Source organism: Rhinichthys klamathensis, unplaced genomic scaffold, assembly GCF_029890125.1.
Source record: "Rhinichthys klamathensis goyatoka isolate OS25496 unplaced genomic scaffold, OSU_Roscu_1.1 h1tg000176l_1, whole genome shotgun sequence".
NCBI lineage: Eukaryota > Metazoa > Chordata > Actinopteri > Cypriniformes > Leuciscidae > Rhinichthys > Rhinichthys klamathensis.
Window position 1 is genome coordinate 2,764,709 of NW_026606705.1, and position 22,173 is coordinate 2,786,881.

The 22,173-nt window shown below is 46.8% G+C and overlaps 20 non-coding genes across 20 annotated transcripts; all 20 read right to left on the reverse strand.

Moving 5' to 3' along the window:
• Positions 1–1,451: 1,451 nt before the first annotated feature.
• Positions 1,452–1,523, reverse strand: trnag-ucc (transfer RNA glycine (anticodon UCC)). Its single transcript has one exon. It is a non-coding gene; the product is annotated as a tRNA-Gly (tRNA).
• A 529-nt stretch (positions 1,524–2,052) lies between these two features.
• Positions 2,053–2,124, reverse strand: trnag-ucc (transfer RNA glycine (anticodon UCC)). Its single transcript has one exon. It is a non-coding gene; the product is annotated as a tRNA-Gly (tRNA).
• A 2,050-nt stretch (positions 2,125–4,174) lies between these two features.
• Positions 4,175–4,246, reverse strand: trnag-ucc (transfer RNA glycine (anticodon UCC)). Its single transcript has one exon. It is a non-coding gene; the product is annotated as a tRNA-Gly (tRNA).
• Positions 4,247–5,695: 1,449 nt separating this feature from the next.
• trnag-ucc (transfer RNA glycine (anticodon UCC)) lies at positions 5,696–5,767 on the reverse strand. The gene has a single exon. It is a non-coding gene; the product is annotated as a tRNA-Gly (tRNA).
• Positions 5,768–7,215: 1,448 nt separating this feature from the next.
• Positions 7,216–7,287, reverse strand: trnag-ucc (transfer RNA glycine (anticodon UCC)). The gene has a single exon. It is a non-coding gene; the product is annotated as a tRNA-Gly (tRNA).
• A 528-nt stretch (positions 7,288–7,815) lies between these two features.
• trnaa-ugc (transfer RNA alanine (anticodon UGC)) lies at positions 7,816–7,887 on the reverse strand. Its single transcript has one exon. It is a non-coding gene; the product is annotated as a tRNA-Ala (tRNA).
• A 1,055-nt stretch (positions 7,888–8,942) lies between these two features.
• Positions 8,943–9,014, reverse strand: trnag-ucc (transfer RNA glycine (anticodon UCC)). Its single transcript has one exon. It is a non-coding gene; the product is annotated as a tRNA-Gly (tRNA).
• A 528-nt stretch (positions 9,015–9,542) lies between these two features.
• Positions 9,543–9,614, reverse strand: trnag-ucc (transfer RNA glycine (anticodon UCC)). The gene has a single exon. It is a non-coding gene; the product is annotated as a tRNA-Gly (tRNA).
• A 1,188-nt stretch (positions 9,615–10,802) lies between these two features.
• Positions 10,803–10,874, reverse strand: trnag-ucc (transfer RNA glycine (anticodon UCC)). The gene has a single exon. It is a non-coding gene; the product is annotated as a tRNA-Gly (tRNA).
• Positions 10,875–11,403: 529 nt separating this feature from the next.
• On the reverse strand, positions 11,404–11,475 carry trnag-ucc (transfer RNA glycine (anticodon UCC)). Its single transcript has one exon. It is a non-coding gene; the product is annotated as a tRNA-Gly (tRNA).
• A 528-nt stretch (positions 11,476–12,003) lies between these two features.
• On the reverse strand, positions 12,004–12,075 carry trnag-ucc (transfer RNA glycine (anticodon UCC)). Its single transcript has one exon. It is a non-coding gene; the product is annotated as a tRNA-Gly (tRNA).
• Positions 12,076–12,603: 528 nt separating this feature from the next.
• On the reverse strand, positions 12,604–12,675 carry trnag-ucc (transfer RNA glycine (anticodon UCC)). Its single transcript has one exon. It is a non-coding gene; the product is annotated as a tRNA-Gly (tRNA).
• A 1,451-nt stretch (positions 12,676–14,126) lies between these two features.
• trnag-ucc (transfer RNA glycine (anticodon UCC)) lies at positions 14,127–14,198 on the reverse strand. The gene has a single exon. It is a non-coding gene; the product is annotated as a tRNA-Gly (tRNA).
• A 528-nt stretch (positions 14,199–14,726) lies between these two features.
• On the reverse strand, positions 14,727–14,798 carry trnag-ucc (transfer RNA glycine (anticodon UCC)). Its single transcript has one exon. It is a non-coding gene; the product is annotated as a tRNA-Gly (tRNA).
• A 1,131-nt stretch (positions 14,799–15,929) lies between these two features.
• trnag-ucc (transfer RNA glycine (anticodon UCC)) lies at positions 15,930–16,001 on the reverse strand. The gene has a single exon. It is a non-coding gene; the product is annotated as a tRNA-Gly (tRNA).
• A 528-nt stretch (positions 16,002–16,529) lies between these two features.
• trnag-ucc (transfer RNA glycine (anticodon UCC)) lies at positions 16,530–16,601 on the reverse strand. Its single transcript has one exon. It is a non-coding gene; the product is annotated as a tRNA-Gly (tRNA).
• A 529-nt stretch (positions 16,602–17,130) lies between these two features.
• On the reverse strand, positions 17,131–17,202 carry trnag-ucc (transfer RNA glycine (anticodon UCC)). Its single transcript has one exon. It is a non-coding gene; the product is annotated as a tRNA-Gly (tRNA).
• Positions 17,203–18,652: 1,450 nt separating this feature from the next.
• On the reverse strand, positions 18,653–18,724 carry trnag-ucc (transfer RNA glycine (anticodon UCC)). The gene has a single exon. It is a non-coding gene; the product is annotated as a tRNA-Gly (tRNA).
• A 529-nt stretch (positions 18,725–19,253) lies between these two features.
• On the reverse strand, positions 19,254–19,325 carry trnag-ucc (transfer RNA glycine (anticodon UCC)). Its single transcript has one exon. It is a non-coding gene; the product is annotated as a tRNA-Gly (tRNA).
• A 1,449-nt stretch (positions 19,326–20,774) lies between these two features.
• Positions 20,775–20,846, reverse strand: trnag-ucc (transfer RNA glycine (anticodon UCC)). Its single transcript has one exon. It is a non-coding gene; the product is annotated as a tRNA-Gly (tRNA).
• Between the last annotated feature and the right edge of the window lie 1,327 nt (positions 20,847–22,173).

The window sequence follows — 22,173 nt, forward strand, 5'->3', positions numbered from 1 at the left end:
GCGGTTGGGCATAGACTGGATGCCGCCTTGTGCGGTCAGCAAGAATGCTGGCAACACATTAGCAGCTGGCAGGAACCGAAACTCTCTTTGTTTGGGCCCGGCACTGGAAAAAATACGCATGAACTTTTTGACCGGACCTACCAGGCTCTTTATTAAAAAAGCAAGCTCTCTAATTTAATAACGTAACCCGTTTTACACAGACACTTCATATTTAAATGGTATTAGATGATTTTTTTGGCTTCACTGGCTTCTGTGAAGCGATGACCTAAAATGACGCATGAGGCCGTTCCTGGTCGGGGGGGCGCTGATCGGGGGCGACTACCTTTCTCTGTTACTCCTCGTTAGTATAGTGGACAGTATCTCCGCCTGTCACGCGGAAGACCGGGGTTCGATTCCCCGACGGGGAGACCTAGTCCTTTACTGCTGCCCAAAGACCCATGCAAAAGTTTTGCTCCAGCCACGAGTTAAAGGAGGAGTTGGCCAGGGCCATACTAGGGCCATTTTTTCACCACATTTTGAATTTTGGGTGTATATTAATTCTGCTGGCATTTTTGGCCACCAAACCCTGATAACATTAAGAGAAACATAAACGACAAAACAAACGACAGTTTTCTATATTGTTTTTCGTCATTGGAAAGAACAACATTTTTGGCTTTAAAGCATGATTTAAAAAGAAATGTGGCAAATGTTATACAAAACATATACCGTCATTAATTATCATTTGAATATTGACAACATTAAGCTACATTTGAAAACATAATTGTGTATAAAGAGGCATGCTGTTTTGACCAATATTAATCTCTCTAGATTTAAAGATAGTCAAATGAACTATAACAAACAGGTTAAACAAGCCATAGCTTACTTTTAGACGTGGTGAATGAAGTTCGACTGTTCGAGGTTGTGATGGTCGTCCGATATCCCTTGCCAGTTATTATGCGTACAAAAAATCTTCTTGCATGAATATGGTCATTTTCTAGTGTTTATATCCAAAAAGATACGATGCAAGGAGATGTTTTTGTATTTAGCGCGCTCAGCGCGATGTAGGCTATTTCTGGACTTGTGCAGCGTCACGCAATCGCGCAGAATCTGATGACGTCAATGGTTCCGTTGCTTTCATTTTGTTTATCAATGGATGTTGCGATGATTTATATAAAAATGTATATCAAGTCATTCTCGAGTCATACAGTTCAAGTCAAGTCAAGTCTCAAGTCATTGGATCTCAAGTCAAAGTCAAGTCGAGTCATTTTTTTAATTTAGTCAAGCAAGTCTCAAGTCCTTAAATTTGCGACTCGAGTCTGACTCGAGTCAAGTCATGTGACTCGAGTCCCCCATCTCTGCCTTTACTGCTGCCCAAAGACCCATGCAAAAGTTTTGCTCCAGCCACGAGTTAAATGAGGAGTTGGCCAGGGGCCCCGGACGACTGTTTTAACGACAGCTTGAGCAAAAGGCGATGCGTTGGCCGGGAATCGAACCCGGGTCAACTGCTTGGAAGGCAGCTATGCTCACCACTATACCACCAACGCAGGCGGTTGGGCATAGACTGGATGCCGCGTTGTGCGGTCAGCAAGAATGCTGGCAACACATTAGTAGCTGGCAGGAACCGAAACTCTCTTTGTTTGGGCCCGGCACTGGAAAAAAACGCAGTAACTTTTTGACCTGACCTACCAGGCTCTTTATTAAAAAAGCAAGCTCTCTAATTTAATAACTTAACCCGTTTTACACAGACACTTCATATTTAAATGGTATTAGATGATTTGTTTGGCTTAACTGGCTTCTGTGAAGCGATGACCTAAAATGACGCATGAGGCCTTTCCTGGTCGGGGGGCGCTGATCGGGGGCGACTACCTATCTCTGCAACTCCTCGTTAGTATAGTGGACAGTATCTCCGCCTGTCACGCGGAAGACCGGGGTTCGATTCCCCGACGGGGAGACCTAGTCCTTTTACTGCTGCCCAAAGACCCATGCAAAAGTTTTGCTCCAGCCACGAGTTAAATGAGGAGTTGGCCAGGGGCCCCGGACGACTGTTTTAACGACAGCTTGAGCAAAAGGCAATGCGTTGGCCGGGAATCGAACCCGGGTCAACTGCTTGGAAGGCAGCTATGCTCACCACTATACCACCAACGCAGATGGTCGGGCATAGACTGGATGCCGCCTTGTGCGGTCAGCAAGAATGCTCGCAACACATTAGCAGCTGGCAGGACCCGAAACTCTCTTTGTTTGGGCCCGGCACTGGAAAAAAACGCATTAACTTTTTGACCTGACCTACAAGGCTCTTTATTAAAAAAGCAAGCTCTCTAATTTAATAACTTAACCCGTTTTACACAGACACTTCAAATTTAAATGGTATTAGATTATTTGTTTGGCTTAACTGGCTTCTGTGAAGCGATGACCTAAAATGACGCATGAGGCCTTTCCTGGTCGGGGGGCGCTGATCGGGGGCGACTACCTATCTCTGCAACTCCTCGTTAGTATAGTGGACAGTATCTCCGCCTGTCACGCGGAAGACCGGGGTTCGATTCCCCGACGGGGAGACTTAGTCCTTTTACTGCTGCCCAAAGACCCATGCAAAAGTTTTGCTCCAGCCACGAGTTAAATGAGGAGTTGGCCAGGGGCCCCGGACGACTGTTTTAACGACAGCTTGAGCAAAAGGCAATGCGTTGGCCGGGAATCGAACCTGGGTCAACTGCTTGGAAGGCAGCTATGCTCACCACTATACCACCAACGCAGGCGGTTGGGCATAGACTGGATGCCGCCTTGTGCGGTCAGCAAGAATGCTGGCAACACATTAGCAGCTGGCAGGAACCGAAACTCTCTTTGTCTGGGCCCGGCACTGGAAAAAAACGCATGAACTTTTTGACCGGACCTACCAGGCTCTTTATTAAAAAAGCAAGCTCTCTAATTTAATAACGTAACCCGTTTTACACAGACACTTCATATTTAAATGGTATTAGATGATTTGTTTGGCTTCACTGGCTTCTGTGAAGCGATGACCTAAAATGACGCATGAGGCCGTTCTTGGTCAGGGGGGCGCTGATCGGGGGCGACTACCTATCTCTGCAACTCCTCGTTAGTATAGTGGACAGTATCTCCGCCTGTCACGCGGAAGACCGGGGTTCGATTCCCCGACGGGGAGACCTAGTCCTTTACTGCTGCCCAAAGACCCATGCAAAAGTTTTGCTCCAGCCACGAGTTAAAGGAGGAGTTGGCCAGGGCCATACTAGGGCCATTTTTCCACCACATTTTGAATTTTGGGTGCATATTAATTCTGCTGGCATTTTTTGCCACCAAACCCTGATAACATTAAGAGAAACATAAACGACAAAACTAACAGTTTTCTATATTGTTTTTCGTTATTGGAAAGAACAACATTTTTGGCTTTAAAGCATGATTTAAAAAGAAATGTGGCAAATGTTATACAAAACATATACCGTCATTAATTATCATTTGAATATTGACAACATTAAGCTACATTTGAAAACATAATTGTGTATAAAGAGGCATGCTGTTTTGACCAATATTAATCTCTCTAGATTTAAAGATAGTCAAATTAACTATAACAAACAGGTTAAACAAGCCATAGCTTACTTTTAGACGTGGTGAATGAAGTTCGACTGTTCGAGGTTGTGATGGTCGTCCGATATCCCTTGCCAGTTATTATGCGTACAAAAAATCTTCTTGCATGAATATGGTCATTTTCTAGTGTTTATATCCAAAAAGATACGATGCAGGGAGATGTTTTTGTATTTAGCGCGCTCACCGCGATGTAGGCTATTTCTGGACTTGTGCAGCGTCACGCAATCGCGCAGAATCTGATGACGTCAATGGTTCCGTTGCTTTCATTTTGTTTATCAATGGATGTTGCGATGATTTATATAAAAATGTATATCAAGTCATTCTCGAGTCATACAGTTCAAGTCAAGTCAAGTCTCAAGTCATTGGATCTCAAGTCAAAGTCAAGTCGAGTCATTTTTTTAATTTAGTCAAGCAAGTCTCAAGTCCTTAAATTTGCGACTCGAGTCTGACTCGAGTCAAGTCATGTGACTCGAGTCCCCCATCTCTGCCTTTACTGCTGCCCAAAGACCCATGCAAAAGTTTTGCTCCAGCCACGAGTTAAATGAGGAGTTGGCCAGGGGCCCCGGACGACTGTTTTAACGACAGCTTGAGCAAAAGGCAATGCGTTGGCCGGGAATCGAACCCGGGTCAACTGCTTGGAAGGCAGCTATGCTCACCACTATACCACCAACGCAGGCGGTTGGGCATAGACTGGATGCCGCCTTGTGCGGTCAGCAAGAATGCTGGCAACACATTAGCAGCTGGCAGGAACCGAAACTCTCTTTGTCTGGGCCCGGCACTGGAAAAAAACGCATGAACTTTTTGACCGGACCTACCAGGCTCTTTATTAAAAAAGCAAGCTCTCTAATTTAATAACGTAACCCGTTTTACACAGACACTTCATATTTAAATGGTATTAGATGATTTGTTTGGCTTCACTGGCTTCTGTGAAGCGATGACCGAAAATGACGCATGAGGCCGTTCTTGGTCAGGGGGGCGCTGATCGGGGGCGACTACCTATCTCTGCAACTCCTCGTTAGTATAGTGGACAGTATCTCCGCCTGTCACGCGGAAGACCGGGGTTCGATTCCCCGACGGGGAGACCTAGTCCTTTACTGCTGCCCAAAGACCCATGCAAAAGTTTTGCTCCAGCCACGAGTTAAAGGAGGAGTTGGCCAGGGCCATACTAGGGCCATTTTTCCACCACATTTTGAATTTTGGGTGCATATTAATTCTGCTGGCATTTTTTGCCACCAAACCCTGATAACATTAAGAGAAACATAAACGACAAAACTAACAGTTTTCTATATTGTTTTTCGTTATTGGAAAGAACAACATTTTTGGCTTTAAAGCATGATTTAAAAAGAAATGTGGCAAATGTTATACAAAACATATACCGTCATTAATTATCATTTGAATATTGACAACATTAAGCTACATTTGAAAACATAATTGTGTATAAAGAGGCATGCTGTTTTGACCAATATTAATCTCTCTAGATTTAAAGATAGTCAAATTAACTATAACAAACAGGTTAAACAAGCCATAGCTTACTTTTAGACGTGGTGAATGAAGTTCGACTGTTCGAGGTTGTGATGGTCGTCCGATATCCCTTGCCAGTTATTATGCGTACAAAAAATCTTCTTGCATGAATATGGTCATTTTCTAGTGTTTATATCCAAAAAGATACGATGCAGGGAGATGTTTTTGTATTTAGCGCGCTCACCGCGATGTAGGCTATTTCTGGACTTGTGCAGCGTCACGCAATCGCGCAGAATCTGATGACGTCAATGGTTCCGTTGCTTTCATTTTGTTTATCAATGGATGTTGCGATGATTTATATAAAAATGTATATCAAGTCATTCTCGAGTCATACAGTTCAAGTCAAGTCAAGTCTCAAGTCATTGGATCTCAAGTCAAAGTCAAGTCGAGTCATTTTTTAAATTTAGTCAAGCAAGTCTCAAGTCCTTAAATTTGCGACTCGAGTCTGACTCGAGTCAAGTCATGTGACTCGAGTCCCCCATCTCTGCCTTTACTGCTGCCCAAAGACCCATGCAAAAGTTTTGCTCCAGCCACGAGTTAAATGAGGAGTTGGCCAGGGGCCCCGGACGACTGTTTTAACGACAGCTTGAGCAAAAGGCGATGCGTTGGCCGGGAATCGAACCCGGGTCAACTGCTTGGAAGGCAGCTATGCTCACCACTATACCACCAACGCAGGCGGTTGGGCATAGACTGGATGCCGCCTTGTGCGGTCAGCAAGAATGCTGGCAACACATTAGCAGCTGGCAGGAACCGAAACTCTCTTTGTTTGGGCCCGGCACTGGAAAAAAACGCATGAACTTTTTGACCGGACCTACCAGGCTCTTTATTAAAAAAGCAAGCTCTCTAATTTAATAACGTAACCCGTTTTACACAGACACTTCATATTTAAATGGTATTAGATTATTCGTTTGACTTCACTGGCTTCTGTGAAGCGATGACCTAAAATGACGCATGAGGCCGTTCCTGGTCGGGGGGCGCTGATCGGGGGCGACTACCTGTCTCTGCAACTCCTCGTTAGTATAGTGGACAGTATCTCCGCCTGTCACGCGGAAGACCGGGGTTCGATTCCCCGACGGGGAGACCTAGTCCTTTACTGCTGCCCAAAGACCCATGCAAAAGTTTTGCTCCAGCCACGAGTTAAAGGAGGAGTTGGCCAGGGCCATGCTAGGGCCATTTTTCCACCACATTTTGAATTTTGGGTGCATATTAATTCTGCTGGCATTTTTTGCCACCAAACCCTGATAACATTAAGAGAAACATAAACGACAAAACTAACAGTTTTCTATATTGTTTTTCGTCATTGGAAAGAACAACATTTTTGGCTTTAAAGCATGATTTAAAAAGAAATGTGGCAAATGTTATACAAAACATATACCGTCATTAATTATCATTTGAATATTGACAACATTAAGCTACATTTGAAAACATAATTGTGTATAAAGAGGCATGCTGTTTTGACCAATATTAATCTCTCTAGATTTAAAGATAGTCAAATTAACTATAACAAACAGGTTAAACAAGCCATAGCTTACTTTTAGACGTGGTGAATGAAGTTTGACTGTTCGAGGTTGTGATGGTCGTCCGATATCCCTTGCCAGTTATTATGCGTACAAAAAATCTTCTTGCATGAATATGGTCATTTTCTAGTGTTTATATCCAAAAAGATACGATGCAGGGAGATGTTTTTGTATTTAGCGGGCTCAGCGCGATGTAGGCTATTTCTGGACTTGTGCAGCGTCACGCAATCGCGCAGAATCTGATGACGTCAATGGTTCCGTTGCTTTCATTTTGTTTATCAATGGATGTTGCGATGATTTATATAAAAATGTATATCAAGTCATTCTCGAGTCATACAGTTCAAGTCAAGTCAAGTCTCAAGTCATTGGATCTCAAGTCAAAGTCAAGTCGAGTCATTTTTTAAATTTAGTCAAGCAAGTCTCAAGTCCTTAAATTTGCGACTCGAGTCTGACTCGAGTCAAGTCATGTGACTCGAGTCCCCCATCTCTGCCTTTACTGCTGCCCAAAGACCCATGCAAAAGTTTTGCTCCAGCCACGAGTTAAATGAGGAGTTGGCCAGGGGCCCCGGACGACTGTTTTAACGACAGCTTGAGCAAAAGGCGATGCGTTGGCCGGGAATCGAACCCGGGTCAACTGCTTGGAAGGCAGCTATGCTCACCACTATACCACCAACGCAGGCGGTTGGGCATAGACTGGATGCTGCCTTGTGCGGTCAGCAAGAATGCTGGCAACACATTAGCAGCTGGCAGGAACCGAAACTCTCTTTGTTTGGGCCCGGCACTGGAAAAAAACGCATGAACTTTTTGACCGGACCTACCAGGCTCTTTATTAAAAAAGCAAGCTCTCTAATTTAATAACGTAACCCGTTTTACACAGACACTTCATATTTAAATGGTATTAGATTATTCGTTTGGCTTCACTGGCTTCTGTGAAGCGATGACCTAAAATGACGCATGAGGCCGTTCCTGGTCGGGGGGCGCTGTTCGGGGGCGACTATCTGTCTCTGCAACTCCTCGTTAGTATAATGGACAGTATCTCCGCCTGTCACGCGGAAGACCGGGGTTCGATTCCCCGACGGGGAGACCTAGTCCTTTACTGCTGCCCAAAGACCCATGCAAAAGTTTTGCTCCAGCCACGAGTTAAATGAGGAGTGGGCCAGGGGCCCCGGACGTCTGTTTTAACGACAGCTTGAGCAAAAGGCAATGCGTTGGCCGGGAATCGAACCCAGGTCAACTGCTTGCAAGGCAGCTATGCTCACCACTATACCACCAACGCAGGCGGTTGGGCATAGACTGGATGCCGCCTTGTGCGGTCAGCAAGAATGCTGGCAACACATTAGCAGCTGGCAGGAACCGAAACTCTCTTTGTCTGGGCCCGGCACTGGAAAAAAACGCATGAACTTTTTGACCGGACCTACCAGGCTCTTTATTAAAAAAGCAAGCTCTCTAATTTAATAACGTAACCCGTTTTACACAGACACTTCATATTTAAATGGTATTAGATGATTTGTTTGGCTTCACTGGCTTCTGTGAAGCGATGACCTAAAATGACGCATGAGGCCGTTCCTGGTCAGGGGGGCGCTGATCGGGGGCGACTACCTATCTCTGCAACTCCTCGTTAGTATAGTGGACAGTATCTCTGCCTGTCACGCGGAAGACTGGGGTTCGATTCCCCGACGGGGAGACCTAGTCCTTTACTGCTGCCCAAAGACCCATGCAAAAGTTTTGCTCCAGCCACGAGTTAAATGAGGAGTTGGCCAGGGGCCCCGGATGACTGTTTTAACGACAGCTTGAGCAAAAGGAAATGGGTCGGGCATAGACTGGATGCCGCCTTGTGCGGTCAGCAAGAATGCTCGCAACACATTAGCAGCTGGCAGGACCCGAAACTCTCTTTGTTTGGGCCCGGCACTGGAAAAAAACGCATTAACTTTTTGACCTGACCTACCAGGCTCTTTATTAAAAAAGCAAGCTCTCTAATTTAATAACGTAACCCGTTTTACACAGACACTTCATATTTAAATGGTATTAGATGATTTGTTTGGCTTCACTGGCTTCTGTGAAGCGATGACCTAAAATGACGCATGAGGCCGTTCCTGGTCGGGGGGCGCTGTTCGGGGGCGACTATCTGTCTCTGCAACTCCTCGTTAGTATAATGGACAGTATCTCCGCCTGTCACGCGGAAGACCGGGGTTCGATTCCCCGACGGGGAGACCTAGTCCTTTACTGCTGCCCAAAGACCCATGCAAAAGTTTTGCTCCAGCCACGAGTTAAATGAGGAGTTGGCCAGGGGCCCCGGACGACTGTTTTAACGACAGCTTGAGCAAAAGGCAATGCGTTGGCCGGGAATCGAACCCGGGTCAACTGCTTGGAAGGCAGCTATGCTCACCACTATACCACCAACGCAGATGGTCGGGCATAGACTGGATGCCGCCTTGTGCGGTCAGCAAGAATGCTCGCAACACATTAGCAGCTGGCAGGACCCGAAACTCTCTTTGTTTGGGCCCGGCACTGGAAAAAAACGCATTAACTTTTTGACCTGACCTACCAGGCTCTTTATTAAAAAAGCAAGCTATCTAATTTAATAACTTAACCCGTTTTACACAGACACTTCATATTTAAATGGTATTAGATGATTTGTTTGGCTTCACTGGCTTCTGTGAAGCGATGACCTAAAATGACGCATGAGGCCGTTCCTGGTCGGGGGCGCTGATCGGGGGCGACTACCTATCTCTGCAACTCCTCGTTAGTATAGTGGACAGTATCTCCGCCTGTCACGCGGAAGACCGGGGTTCGATTCCCAGACGGGGAGACTTAGTCCTTTTACTGCTGCCCAAAGACCCATGCAAAAGTTTTGCTCCAGCCACGAGTTAAATGAGGAGTTGGCCAGGGGCCCCGGACGACTGTTTTAACGACAGCTTGAGCAAAAGGCGATGCGTTGGCCGGGAATCGAACCCGGGTCAACTGCTTGGAAGGCAGCTATGCTCACCACTATACCACCAACGCAGGCGGTTGGGCATAGACTGGATGCTGCCTTGTGCGGTCAGCAAGAATGCTGGCAACACATTAGCAGCTGGCAGGAACCGAAACTCTCTTTGTTTGGGCCCGGCACTGGAAAAAAACGCATGAACTTTTTGACCGGACCTACCAGGCTCTTTATTAAAAAAGCAAGCTCTCTAATTTAATAACGTAACCCGTTTTACACAGACACTTCATATTTAAATGGTATTAGAATATTCGTTTGGCTTCACTGGCTTCTGTGAAGCGATGACCTAAAATGACGCATGAGGCCGTTCCTGGTCGGGGGGCGCATTAACTTTTTGACCTGACCTACCAGGCTCTTTATTAAAAAAGCAAGCTCTCTAATTTACACAGACACTTCATATTTAAATGGTATTAGATGATTTGTTTGGCTTCACTGGCTTCTGTGAAGCGATGACCTAAAATGAAGCATGAGGCCGTTCCTGGTCGGGGGGCGCTGATCAGGGGCGACTACCTGTCTCTGCAATTCCTCGTTAGTATAGTGGACAGTATCTCCGCCTGTCACGCGGAAGACCTGACCTACCAGGCTCTTTATTAAAAAAGCAAGCTCTCTAATTTAATAACGTAACCCGTTTTACACAGACACTTCATATTTAAATGGTATTAGATGATTTGTTTGGCTTCACTGGGTCGGGCATAGACTGGATGCCGCCTTGTGCGGTCAGCAAGAATGCTCTCAACACATTAGCAGCTGGCAGGACCCGAAACTCTCTTTGTTTGGGCCCGGCACTGGAAAAAAACGCATTAACTTTTTGACCTGACCTACCAGGCTCTTTATTAAAAAAGCAAGCTCTCTAATTTAATAACGTAACCCGTTTTACACAGACACTTCATATTTAAATGGTATTAGATGATTTGTTTGGCTTCACTGGCTTCTGTGAAGCGATGACCTAAAATGACGCATGAGGCCGTTCCTGGTCGGGGGGCGCTCATCGGGGGCGACTACCTGTCTCTGCAACTCCTCGTTAGTATAGTGGACAGTATCTCCGCCTGTCACGCGGAAGACCGGGGTTCGATTCCCCGACGGGGAGACCTAGTCCTTTACTGCTGCCCAAAGACCCATGCAAAAGTTTTGCTCCAGCCACGAGTTAAATGAGGAGTTGGCCAGAGGCCCCGGACGACTGTTTTAACGACAGCTTGAGCAAAAGGCAATGCGTTGGCCGGGAATCGAACCCGGGTCAACTGCTTGGAAGGCAGCTATGCTCACCACTATACCACCAACGCAGATGGTCAGGCATAGACTGGATGCCGGCTTGTGCGGTCAGCAAGAATGCTCGCAACACATTAGCAGCTGGCAGGACCCGAAACTCTCTTTGTTTGGGCCCGGCACTGGAAAAAAACGCATTAACTTTTTGACCTGACCTACCAGGCTCTTTATTAAAAAAGCAAGCTCTCTAATTTGATAACTTAACCCGTTTTACACAGACACTTCATATTTAAATGGTATTAGATGATTTGTTTGGCTTAACTGGCTTCTGTGAAGCGATGACCTAAAATGACGCATGAGGCCTTTCCTGGTCGGGGGGCGCTGATCGGGGGCGACTACCTATCTCTGCAACTCCTTGTTAGTATAGTGGACAGTATCTCCGCCTGTCACGCGGAAGACCGGGGTTCGATTCCCAGACGGGGAGACTTAGTCCTTTTACTGCTGCCCAAAGACCCATGCAAAAGTTTTGCTCCAGCCACGAGTTAAATGAGGAGTTGGCCAGGGGCCCCGGACGACTGTTTTAACGACAGCTTGAGCAAAAGGCGATGCGTTGGCCGGGAATCGAACCCGGGTCAACTGCTTGGAAGGCAGCTATGCTCACCACTATACCACCAACGCAGGCGGTTGGGCATAGACTGGATGCTGCCTTGTGCGGTCAGCAAGAATGCTGGCAACACATTAGCAGCTGGCAGGAACCGAAACTCTCTTTGTTTGGGCCCGGCACTGGAAAAAAACGCATGAACTTTTTGACCGGACCTACCAGGCTCTTTATTAAAAAAGCAAGCTCTCTAATTTAATAACGTAACCCGTTTTACACAGACACTTCATATTTAAATGGTATTAGATTATTCGTTTGGCTTCACTGGCTTCTGTGAAGCGATGACCTAAAATGACGCATGAGGCCGTTCCTGGTCGGGGGGCGCTGTTCGGGGGCGACTATCTGTCTCTGCAACTCCTCGTTAGTATAATGGACAGTATCTCCGCCTGTCACGCGGAAGACCGGGGTTCGATTCCCCGACGGGGAGACCTAGTCCTTTACTGCTGCCCAAAGACCCATGCAAAAGTTTTGCTCCAGCCACGAGTTAAATGAGGAGTTGGCCAGGGGCCCCGGACGACTGTTTTAACGACAGCTTGAGCAAAAGGCAATGCGTTGGCCGGGAATCGAACCCGGGTCAACTGCTTGGAAGGCAGCTATGCTCACCACTATACCACCAACGCAGATGGTCGGGCATAGACTGGATGCCGCCTTGTGCGGTCAGCAAGAATGCTCGCAACACATTAGCAGCTGGCAGGACCCGAAACTCTCTTTGTTTGGGCCCGGCACTGGAAAAAAACGCATTAACTTTTTGACCTGACCTACCAGGCTCTTTATTAAAAAAGCAAGCTATCTAATTTAATAACTTAACCCGTTTTACACAGACACTTCATATTTAAATGGTATTAGATGATTTGTTTGGCTTCACTGGCTTCTGTGAAGCGATGACCTAAAATGACGCATGAGGCCGTTCCTGGTCGGGGGCGCTGATCGGGGGCGACTACCTATCTCTGCAACTCCTCGTTAGTATAGTGGACAGTATCTCCGCCTGTCACGCGGAAGACCGGGGTTCGATTCCCAGACGGGGAGACTTAGTCCTTTTACTGCTGCCCAAAGACCCATGCAAAAGTTTTGCTCCAGCCACGAGTTAAATGAGGAGTTGGCCAGGGGCCCCGGACGACTGTTTTAACGACAGCTTGAGCAAAAGGCGATGCGTTGGCCGGGAATCGAACCCGGGTCAACTGCTTGGAAGGCAGCTATGCTCACCACTATACCACCAACGCAGGCGGTTGGGCATAGACTGGATGCTGCCTTGTGCGGTCAGCAAGAATGCTGGCAACACATTAGCAGCTGGCAGGAACCGAAACTCTCTTTGTTTGGGCCCGGCACTGGAAAAAAACGCATGAACTTTTTGACCGGACCTACCAGGCTCTTTATTAAAAAAGCAAGCTCTCTAATTTAATAACGTAACCCGTTTTACACAGACACTTCATATTTAAATGGTATTAGATTATTCGTTTGGCTTCACTGGCTTCTGTGAAGCGATGACCTAAAATGACGCATGAGGCCGTTCCTGGTCGGGGGGCGCTGTTCGGGGGCGACTATCTGTCTCTGCAACTCCTCGTTAGTATAATGGACAGTATCTCCGCCTGTCACGCGGAAGACCGGGGTTCGATTCCCCGACGGGGAGATCTAGTCCTTTACTGCTGCCCAAAGACCCATGCAAAAGTTTTGCTCCAGCCACGAGTTAAAGGAGGAGTTGGCCAGGGCCATACTAGGGCCATTTTTTCACCACATTTTGAATTTTGGGTGTATATTAATTCTGCTGGCATTTTTGGCCACCAAACCCTGATAACATTAAGAGAAACATAAACGACAAAACAAACGACAGTTTTCTATATTGTTTTTCGTCATTGGAAAGAACAACATTTTTGGCTTTAAAGCATGATTTAAAAAGAAATGTGGCAAATGTTATACAAAACATATACCGTCATTAATTATCATTTGAATATTGACAACATTAAGCTACATTTGAAAACATAATTGTGTATAAAGAGGCATGCTGTTTTGACCAATATTAATCTCTCTAGATTTAAAGATAGTCAAATTAACTATAACAAACAGGTTAAACAAGCCATAGCTTACTTTTAGACGTGGTGAATGAAGTTCGACTGTTCGAGGTTGTGATGGTCGTCCGATATCCCTTGCCAGTTATTATGCGTACAAAAAATCTTCTTGCATGAATATGGTCATTTTCTAGTGTTTATATCCAAAAAGATACGATGCAGGGAGATGTTTTTGTATTTAGCGCGCTCAGCGCGATGTAGGCTATTTCTGGACTTGTGCAGCGTCACGCAATCGCGCAGAATCTGATGACGTCAATGGTTCCGTTGCTTTCATTTTGTTTATCAATGGATGTTGCGATGATTTATATAAAAATGTATATCAAGTCATTCTCGAGTCATACAGTTCAAGTCAAGTCAAGTCTCAAGTCATTGGATCTCAAGTCAAAGTCAAGTCGAGTCATTTTTTTAATTTAGTCAAGCAAGTCTCAAGTCCTTAAATTTGCGACTCGAGTCTGACTCGAGTCAAGTCATGTGACTCGAGTCCCCCATCTCTGCCTTTACTGCTGCCCAAAGACCCATGCAAAAGTTTTGCTCCAGCCACGAGTTAAATGAGGAGTTGGCCAGGGGCCCCGGACGACTGTTTTAACGACAGCTTGAGCAAAAGGCGATGCGTTGGCCGGGAATCGAACCCGGGTCAACTGCTTGGAAGGCAGCTATGCTCACCACTATACCACCAACGCAGGCGGTTGGGCATAGACTGGATGCCGGGTTGTGCGGTCAGCAAGAATGCTGGCAACACATTAGTAGCTGGCAGGAACCGAAACTCTCTTTGTTTGGGCCCGGCACTGGAAAAAAACGCATGAACTTTTTGACCGGACCTACCAGGCTCTTTATTAAAAAAGCAAGCTCTCTAATTTAATAACGTAACCCGTTTTACACAGACACTTCATATTTAAATGGTATTAGAATATTCGTTTGGCTTCACTGGCTTCTGTGAAGCGATGACCTAAAATGACGCATGAGGCCGTTCCTGGTCGGGGGGCGCTGATCGGGGGCGACTACCTGTCTCTGCAACTCCTCGTTAGTATAGTGGACAGTATCTCCGCCTGTCACGCGTAAGACCGGGGTTCGATTCCCCGACGGGGAGACCTAGTCCTTTACTGCTGCCCAAAGACCCATGCAAAAGTTTTGCTCCAGCCACGAGTTAAATGAGGAGTTGGCCAGGGGCCCCGGACGACTGTTTTAACGACAGCTTGAGCAAAAGGCAATGCGTTGGCCGGGAATCGAACCCGGGTCAACTGCTTGGAAGGCAGCTATGCTCACCACTATACCACCAACGCAGATGGTCGGGCATAGACTGGATGCCGCCTTGTGCGGTCAGCAAGAATGCTCGCAACACATTAGCAGCTGGCAGGACCCGAAACTCGCTTTGTTTGGGCCCGGCACTGGAAAAAAACGCATTAACTTTTTGACCTGACCTACAAGGCTCTTTATTAAAAAAGCAAGCTCTCTAATTTAATAACTTAACCCGTTTTACACAGACACTTCAAATTTAAATGGTATTAGATTATTTGTTTGGCTTAACTGGCTTCTGTGAAGCGATGACCTAAAATGACGCATGAGGCCTTTCCTGGTCGGGGGGCGCTGATCGGGGGCGACTACCTATCTCTGCAACTCCTCGTTAGTATAGTGGACAGTATCTCCGCCTGTCACGCGGAAGACCGGGGTTCGATTCCCCGACGGGGAGACTTAGTCCTTTTACTGCTGCCCAAAGACCCATGCAAAAGTTTTGCTCCAGCCACGAGTTAAATGAGGAGTTGGCCAGGGGCCCCGGACGACTGTTTTAACGACAGCTTGAGCAAAAGGCAATGCGTTGGCCAGGAATCGAACCCGGGTCAACTGCTTGGAAGGCAGCTATGCTCACCACTATACCACCAACGCAGGCGGTTGGGCATAGACTGGATGCCGCCTTGTGCGGTCAGCAAGAATGCTGGCAACACATTAGCAGCTGGCAGGAACCGAAACTCTCTTTGTTTGGGCCCGGCACTGGAAAAAATACGCATGAACTTTTTGACCGGACCTACCAGGCTCTTTATTAAAAAAGCAAGCTCTCTAATTTAATAACATAACCCGTTTTACACAGACACTTCATATTTAAATGGTATTAGATGATTTTTTTGGCTTCACTGGCTTCTGTGAAGCGATGACCTAAAATGACGCATGAGGCCGTTCCTGGTCGGGGGGGCGCTGATCGGGGGCGACTACCTTTCTCTGTTACTCCTCGTTAGTATAGTGGACAGTATCTCCGCCTGTCACGCGGAAGACCGGGGTTCGATTCCCCGACGGGGAGACCTAGTCCTTTACTGCTGCCCAAAGACCCATGCAAAAGTTTTGCTCCAGCCACGAGTTAAATGAGGAGTTGGCCAGGGGCCCCGGACGACTGTTTTAACGACAGCTTGAGCAAAAGGCAATGCGTTGGCCGGGAATCGAACCCGGGTCAACTGCTTGGAAGGCAGCTATGCTCACCACTATACCACCAACGCAGATGGTCGGGCATAGACTGGATGCCGCCTTGTGCGGTCAGCAAGAATGCTCGCAACACATTAGCAGCTGGCAGGACCCGAAACTCTCTTTGTTTGGGCCCGGCACTGGAAAAAAACGCATTAACTTTTTGACCTGACCTACCTGGCTCTTTATTAAAAAAGCAAGCTCTCTAATTTAATAACGTAACCCGTTTTACACAGACACTTCATATTTAAATGGTATTAGATGATTTGTTTGGCTTCACTGGCTTCTGTGAAGCGATGACCTAAAATGACGCATGAGGCCGTTCCTGGTCGGGGGGCGCTCATCGGGGGCGACTACCTGTCTCTGCAACTCCTCGTTAGTATAGTGGACAGTATCTCCGCCTGTCACGCGTAAGACCGGGATTCGATTCCCCGACGGGGAGACCTAGTCCTTTACTGCTGCCCAAAGACCCATGCAAAAGTTTTGCTCCAGCCACGAGTTAAATGAGGAGTTGGCCAGGGGCCCCGGACGACTGTTTTAACGACAGCTTGAGCAAAAGGCAATGCGTTGGCCGGGAATCGAACCCGGGTCAACTGCTTGGAAGGCAGCTATGCTCACCACTATACCACCAACGCAGGCGGTTGGGCATAGACTGGATGCCGGGTTGTGCGGTCAGCAAGAATGCTGGCAACACATTAGTAGCTGGCAGGAACCGAAACTCTCTTTGTTTGGGCCCGGCACTGGAAAAAAACGCCTTAACTTTTTGACCTGACCTACAAGGCTCTTTATTAAAAAAGCAAGCTCTCTAATTTAATAACTTAACCCGTTTTACACAGACACTTCAAATTTAAATGGTATTAGATTATTTGTTTGGCTTAACTGGCTTCTGTGAAGCGATGACCTAAAATGACGCATGAGGCCTTTCCTGGTCGGGGGGCGCTGATCGGGGGCGACTACCTATCTCTGCAACTCCTCGTTAGTATAGTGGACAGTATCTCCGCCTGTCACGCGGAAGACCGGGGTTCGATTCCCCGACGGGGAGACTTAGTCCTTTTACTGCTGCCCAAAGACCCATGCAAAAGTTTTGCTCCAGCCACGAGTTAAATGAGGAGTTGGCCAGGGGCCCCGGACGACTGTTTTAACGACAGCTTGAGCAAAAGGCAATGCGTTGGCCGGGAATCGAACCCGGGTCAACTGCTTGGAAGGCAGCTATGCTCACCACTATACCACCAACGCAGGCGGTTGGGCATAGACTGGATGCCGCCTTGTGCGGTCAGCAAGAATGCTGGCAACACATTAGCAGCTGGCAGGAACCGAAACTCTCTTTGTTTGGGCCCGGCACTGGAAAAAATACGCATGAACTTTTTGACCGGACCTACCAGGCTCTTTATTAAAAAAGCAAGCTCTCTAATTTAATAACGTAACCCGTTTTACACAGACACTTCATATTTAAATGGTATTAGATGATTTTTTTGGCTTCACTGGCTTCTGTGAAGCGATGACCTAAAATGACGCATGAGGCCGTTCCTGGTCGGGGGGGCGCTGATCGGGGGCGACTACCTTTCTCTGGTACTCCTCGTTAGTATAGTGGACAGTATCTCCGCCTGTCACGCGTAAGACCGGGGTTCGATTCCCCGACGGGGAGACCTAGTCCTTTACTGCTGCCCAAAGACCCATGCAAAAGTTTTGCTCCAGCCACGAGTTAAAGGAGGAGTTGGCCAGGGCCATACTAGGGCCATTTTTTCACCACATTTTGAATTTTGGGTGCATATTAATTCTGCTGGCATTTTTTGCCACCAAACCCTGATAACATTAAGAGAAACATAAACGACAAAACTAACAGTTTTCTATATTGTTTTTCGTCATTGGAAAGAACAACATTTTTGGCTTTAAAGCATGATTTAAAAAGAAATGTGGCAAATGTTATACAAAACATATACCGTCATTAATTATCATTTGAATATTGACAACATTAAGCTACATTTGAAAACATAATTGTGTATAAAGAGGCATGCTGTTTTGACCAATATTAATCTCTCTAGATTTAAAGATAGTCAAATTAACTATAACAAACAGGTTAAACAAGCCATAGCTTACTTTTAGACGTGGTGAATGAAGTTCGACTGTTCGAGGTTGTGATGGTCGTCCGATATCCCTTGCCAGTTATTATGCGTACAAAAAATCTTCTTGCATGAATATGGTCATTTTCTAGTGTTTATATCCAAAAAGATACGATGCAGGGAGATGTTTTTGTATTTAGCGCGCTCAGCGCGATGTAGGCTATTTCTGGACTTGTGCAGCGTCACGCAATCGCGCAGAATCTGATGACGTCAATGGTTCCGTTGCTTTCATTTTGTTTATCAATGGATGTTGCGATGATTTATATAAAAATGTATATCAAGTCATTCTCGAGTCATACAGTTCAAGTCAAGTCAAGTCTCAAGTCATTGGATCTCAAGTCAAAGTCAAGTCGAGTCATTTTTTTAATTTAGTCAAGCAAGTCTCAAGTCCTTAAATTTGCGACTCGAGTCTGACTCGAGTCAAGTCATGTGACTCGAGTCCCCCATCTCTGCCTTTACTGCTGCCCAAAGACCCATGCAAAAGTTTTGCTCCAGCCACGAGTTAAATGAGGAGTTGGCCAGGGGCCCCGGACGACTGTTTTAACGACAGCTTGAGCAAAAGGCAATGCGTTGGCCGGGAATCGAACCCGGGTCAACTGCTTGGAAGGCAGCTATGCTCACCACTATACCACCAACGCAGGCGGTTGGGCATAGACTGGATGCCGGGTTGTGCGGTCAGCAAGAATGCTGGCAACACATTAGTAGCTGGCAGGAACCGAAACTCTCTTTGTTTGGGCCCGGCACTGGAAAAAAACGCATGAACTTTTTGACCGGACCTACCAGGCTCTTTATTAAAAAAGCAAGCTCTCTAATTTAATAACGTAACCCGTTTTACACAGACACTTCATATTTAAATGGTATTAGATGATTTTTTTGGCTTCACTGGCTTCTGTGAAGCGATGACCTAAAATGACGCATGAGGCCGTTCCTGGTCGGGGGGCGCTGTTCGGGGGCGACTATCTGTCTCTGCAACTCCTCGTTAGTATAATGGACAGTATCTCCGCCTGTCACGCGGAAGACCGGGGTTCGATTCCCAGACGGGGAGACTTAGTCCTTTTACTGCTGCCCAAAGACCCATGCAAAAGTTTTGCTCCAGCCACGAGTTAAATGAGGAGTTGGCCAGGGGCCCCGGACGACTGTTTTAACGACAGCTTGAGCAAAAGGCGATGCGTTGGCCGGGAATCGAACCCGGGTCAACTGCTTGGAAGGCAGCTATGCTCACCACTATACCACCAACGCAGGCGGTTGGGCATAGACTGGATGCTGCCTTGTGCGGTCAGCAAGAATGCTGGCAACACATTAGCAGCTGGCAGGAACCGAAACTCTCTTTGTTTGGGCCCGGCACTGGAAAAAATACGCATGAACTTTTTGACCGGACCTACCAGGCTCTTTATTAAAAAAGCAAGCTCTCTAATTTAATAACGTAACCCGTTTTACACAGACACTTCATATTTAAATGGTATTAGATTATTCGTTTGGCTTCACTGGCTTCTGTGAAGCGATGACCTAAAATGACGCATGAGGCCGTTCCTGGTCGGGGGGCGCTGTTCGGGGGCGACTATCTGTCTCTGCAACTCCTCGTTAGTATAATGGACAGTATCTCCGCCTGTCACGCGTAAGACCGGGGTTCGATTCCCCGACGGGGAGATCTAGTCCTTTACTGCTGCCCAAAGACCCATGCAAAAGTTTTGCTCCAGCCACGAGTTAAAGGAGGAGTTGGCCAGGGCCATACTAGGGCCATTTTTTCACCACATTTTGAATTTTGGGTGTATATTAATTCTGCTGGCATTTTTGGCCACCAAACCCTGATAACATTAAGAGAAACATAAACGACAAAACTAACAGTTTTCTATATTGTTTTTCGTCATTGGAAAGAACAACATTTTTGGCTTTAAAGCATGATTTAAAAAGAAATGTGGCAAATGTTATACAAAACATATACCGTCATTAATTATCATTTGAATATTGACAACATTAAGCTACATTTGAAAACATAATTGTGTATAAAGAGGCATGCTGTTTTGACCAATATTAATCTCTCTAGATTTAAAGATAGTCAAATTAACTATAACAAACAGGTTAAACAAGCCATAGCTTACTTTTAGACGTGGTGAATGAAGTTCGACTGTTCGAGGTTGTGATGGTCGTCCGATATCCCTTGCCAGTTATTATGCGTACAAAAAATCTTCTTGCATGAATATGGTCATTTTCTAGTGTTTATATCCAAAAAGATACGATGCAGGGAGATGTTTTTGTATTTAGCGCGCTCAGCGCGATGTAGGCTATTTCTGGACTTGTGCAGCGTCACGCAATCGCGCAGAATCTGATGACGTCAATGGTTCCGTTGCTTTCATTTTGTTTATCAATGGATGTTGCGATGATTTATATAAAAATGTATATCAAGTCATTCTCGAGTCATACAGTTCAAGTCAAGTCAAGTCTCAAGTCATTGGATCTCAAGTCAAAGTCAAGTCGAGTCATTTTTTTAATTTAGTCAAGCAAGTCTCAAGTCCTTAAATTTGTGACTCGAGTCTGACTCGAGTCAAGTCATGTGACTCGAGTCCCCCATCTCTGCCTTTACTGCTGCCCAAAGACCCATGCAAAAGTTTTGCTCCAGCCACGAGTTAAATGAGGAGTTGGCCAGGGGCCCCGGACGACTGTTTTAACGACAGCTTGAGCAAAAGGCAATGCGTTGGCCGGGAATCGAACCCGGGTCAACTGCTTGGAAGGCAGCTATGCTCACCACTATACCACCAACGCAGGCGGTTGGGCATAGACTGGATGCCGGGTTGTGCGGTCAGCAAGAATGCTGGCAACACATTAGTAGCTGGCAGGAACCGAAACTCTCTTTGTTTGGGCCCGGCACTGGAAAAAAACGCATGAACTTTTTGACCGGACCTACCAGGCTCTTTATTAAAAAAGCAAGCTCTCTAATTTAATAACGTAACCCGTTTTACACAGACACTTCATATTTAAATGGTATTAGAATATTCGTTTGGCTTCACTGGCTTCTGTGAAGCGATGACCTAAAATGACGCATGAGGCCGTTCCTGGTCGGGGGGCGCTGATCGGGGGCGACTACCTGTCTCTGCAACTCCTCGTTAGTATAGTGGACAGTATCTCCGCCTGTCACGCGGAAGACCGGGGTTCGATTCCCCGACGGGGAGACCTAGTCCTTTACTGCTGCCCAAAGACCCATGCAAAAGTTTTGCTCCAGCCACGAGTTAAATGAGGAGTTGGCCAGGGGCCCCGGACGACTGTTTTAACGACAGCTTGAGCAATAGGCAATGCGTTGGCCGGGAATCGAACCCAGGTCAACTGCTTGGAAGGCAGCTATGCTCACCACTATACCACCAACGCAGGCGGTTGGGCATAGACTGGATGCCGCCTTGTGCGGTCAGCAAGAATGCTGGCAACACATTAGCAGCTGGCAGGAACCGAAACTCTCTTTGTTTGGGCCCGGCACTGGAAAAAATACGCATGAACTTTTTGACCGGACCTACCAGGCTCTTTATTAAAAAAGCAAGCTCTCTAATTTAATAACGTAACCCGTTTTACACAGACACTTCATATTTAAATGGTATTAGATGATTTGTTTGGCTTCACTGGCTTCTGTGAAGCGATGACCTAAAATGACGTATGAGGCCGTTCCTGGTCGGGGGGCGCTGATCGGGGGCGACTACCTGTCTCTGCAACTCCTCGTTAGTATAGTGGACAGTATCTCCGCCTGTCACGCGGAAGACCGGGGTTCGATTCCCCGACGGGGAGACCTAGTCCTTTACTGCTGCCCAAAGACCCATGCAAAAGTTTTGCTCCAGCCACGAGTTAAATGAGGAGTTGGCCAGGGGCCCCGGACGTCTGTTTTAACGACAGCTTGAGCAAAAGGCAATACGTTGGCAGGGAATCGAACCCAGGTCAACTGCTTGGAAGGCAGCTATGCTCACCACTATACCACCAACGCAGGCGGTTGGGCATAGACTGGATGCCGCCTTGTGCGGTCAGCAAGAATGCTGGCAACACATTAGCAGCTGGCAGGAACCGAAACTCTCTTTGTCTGGGCCCGGCACTGGAAAAAAACGCATGAACT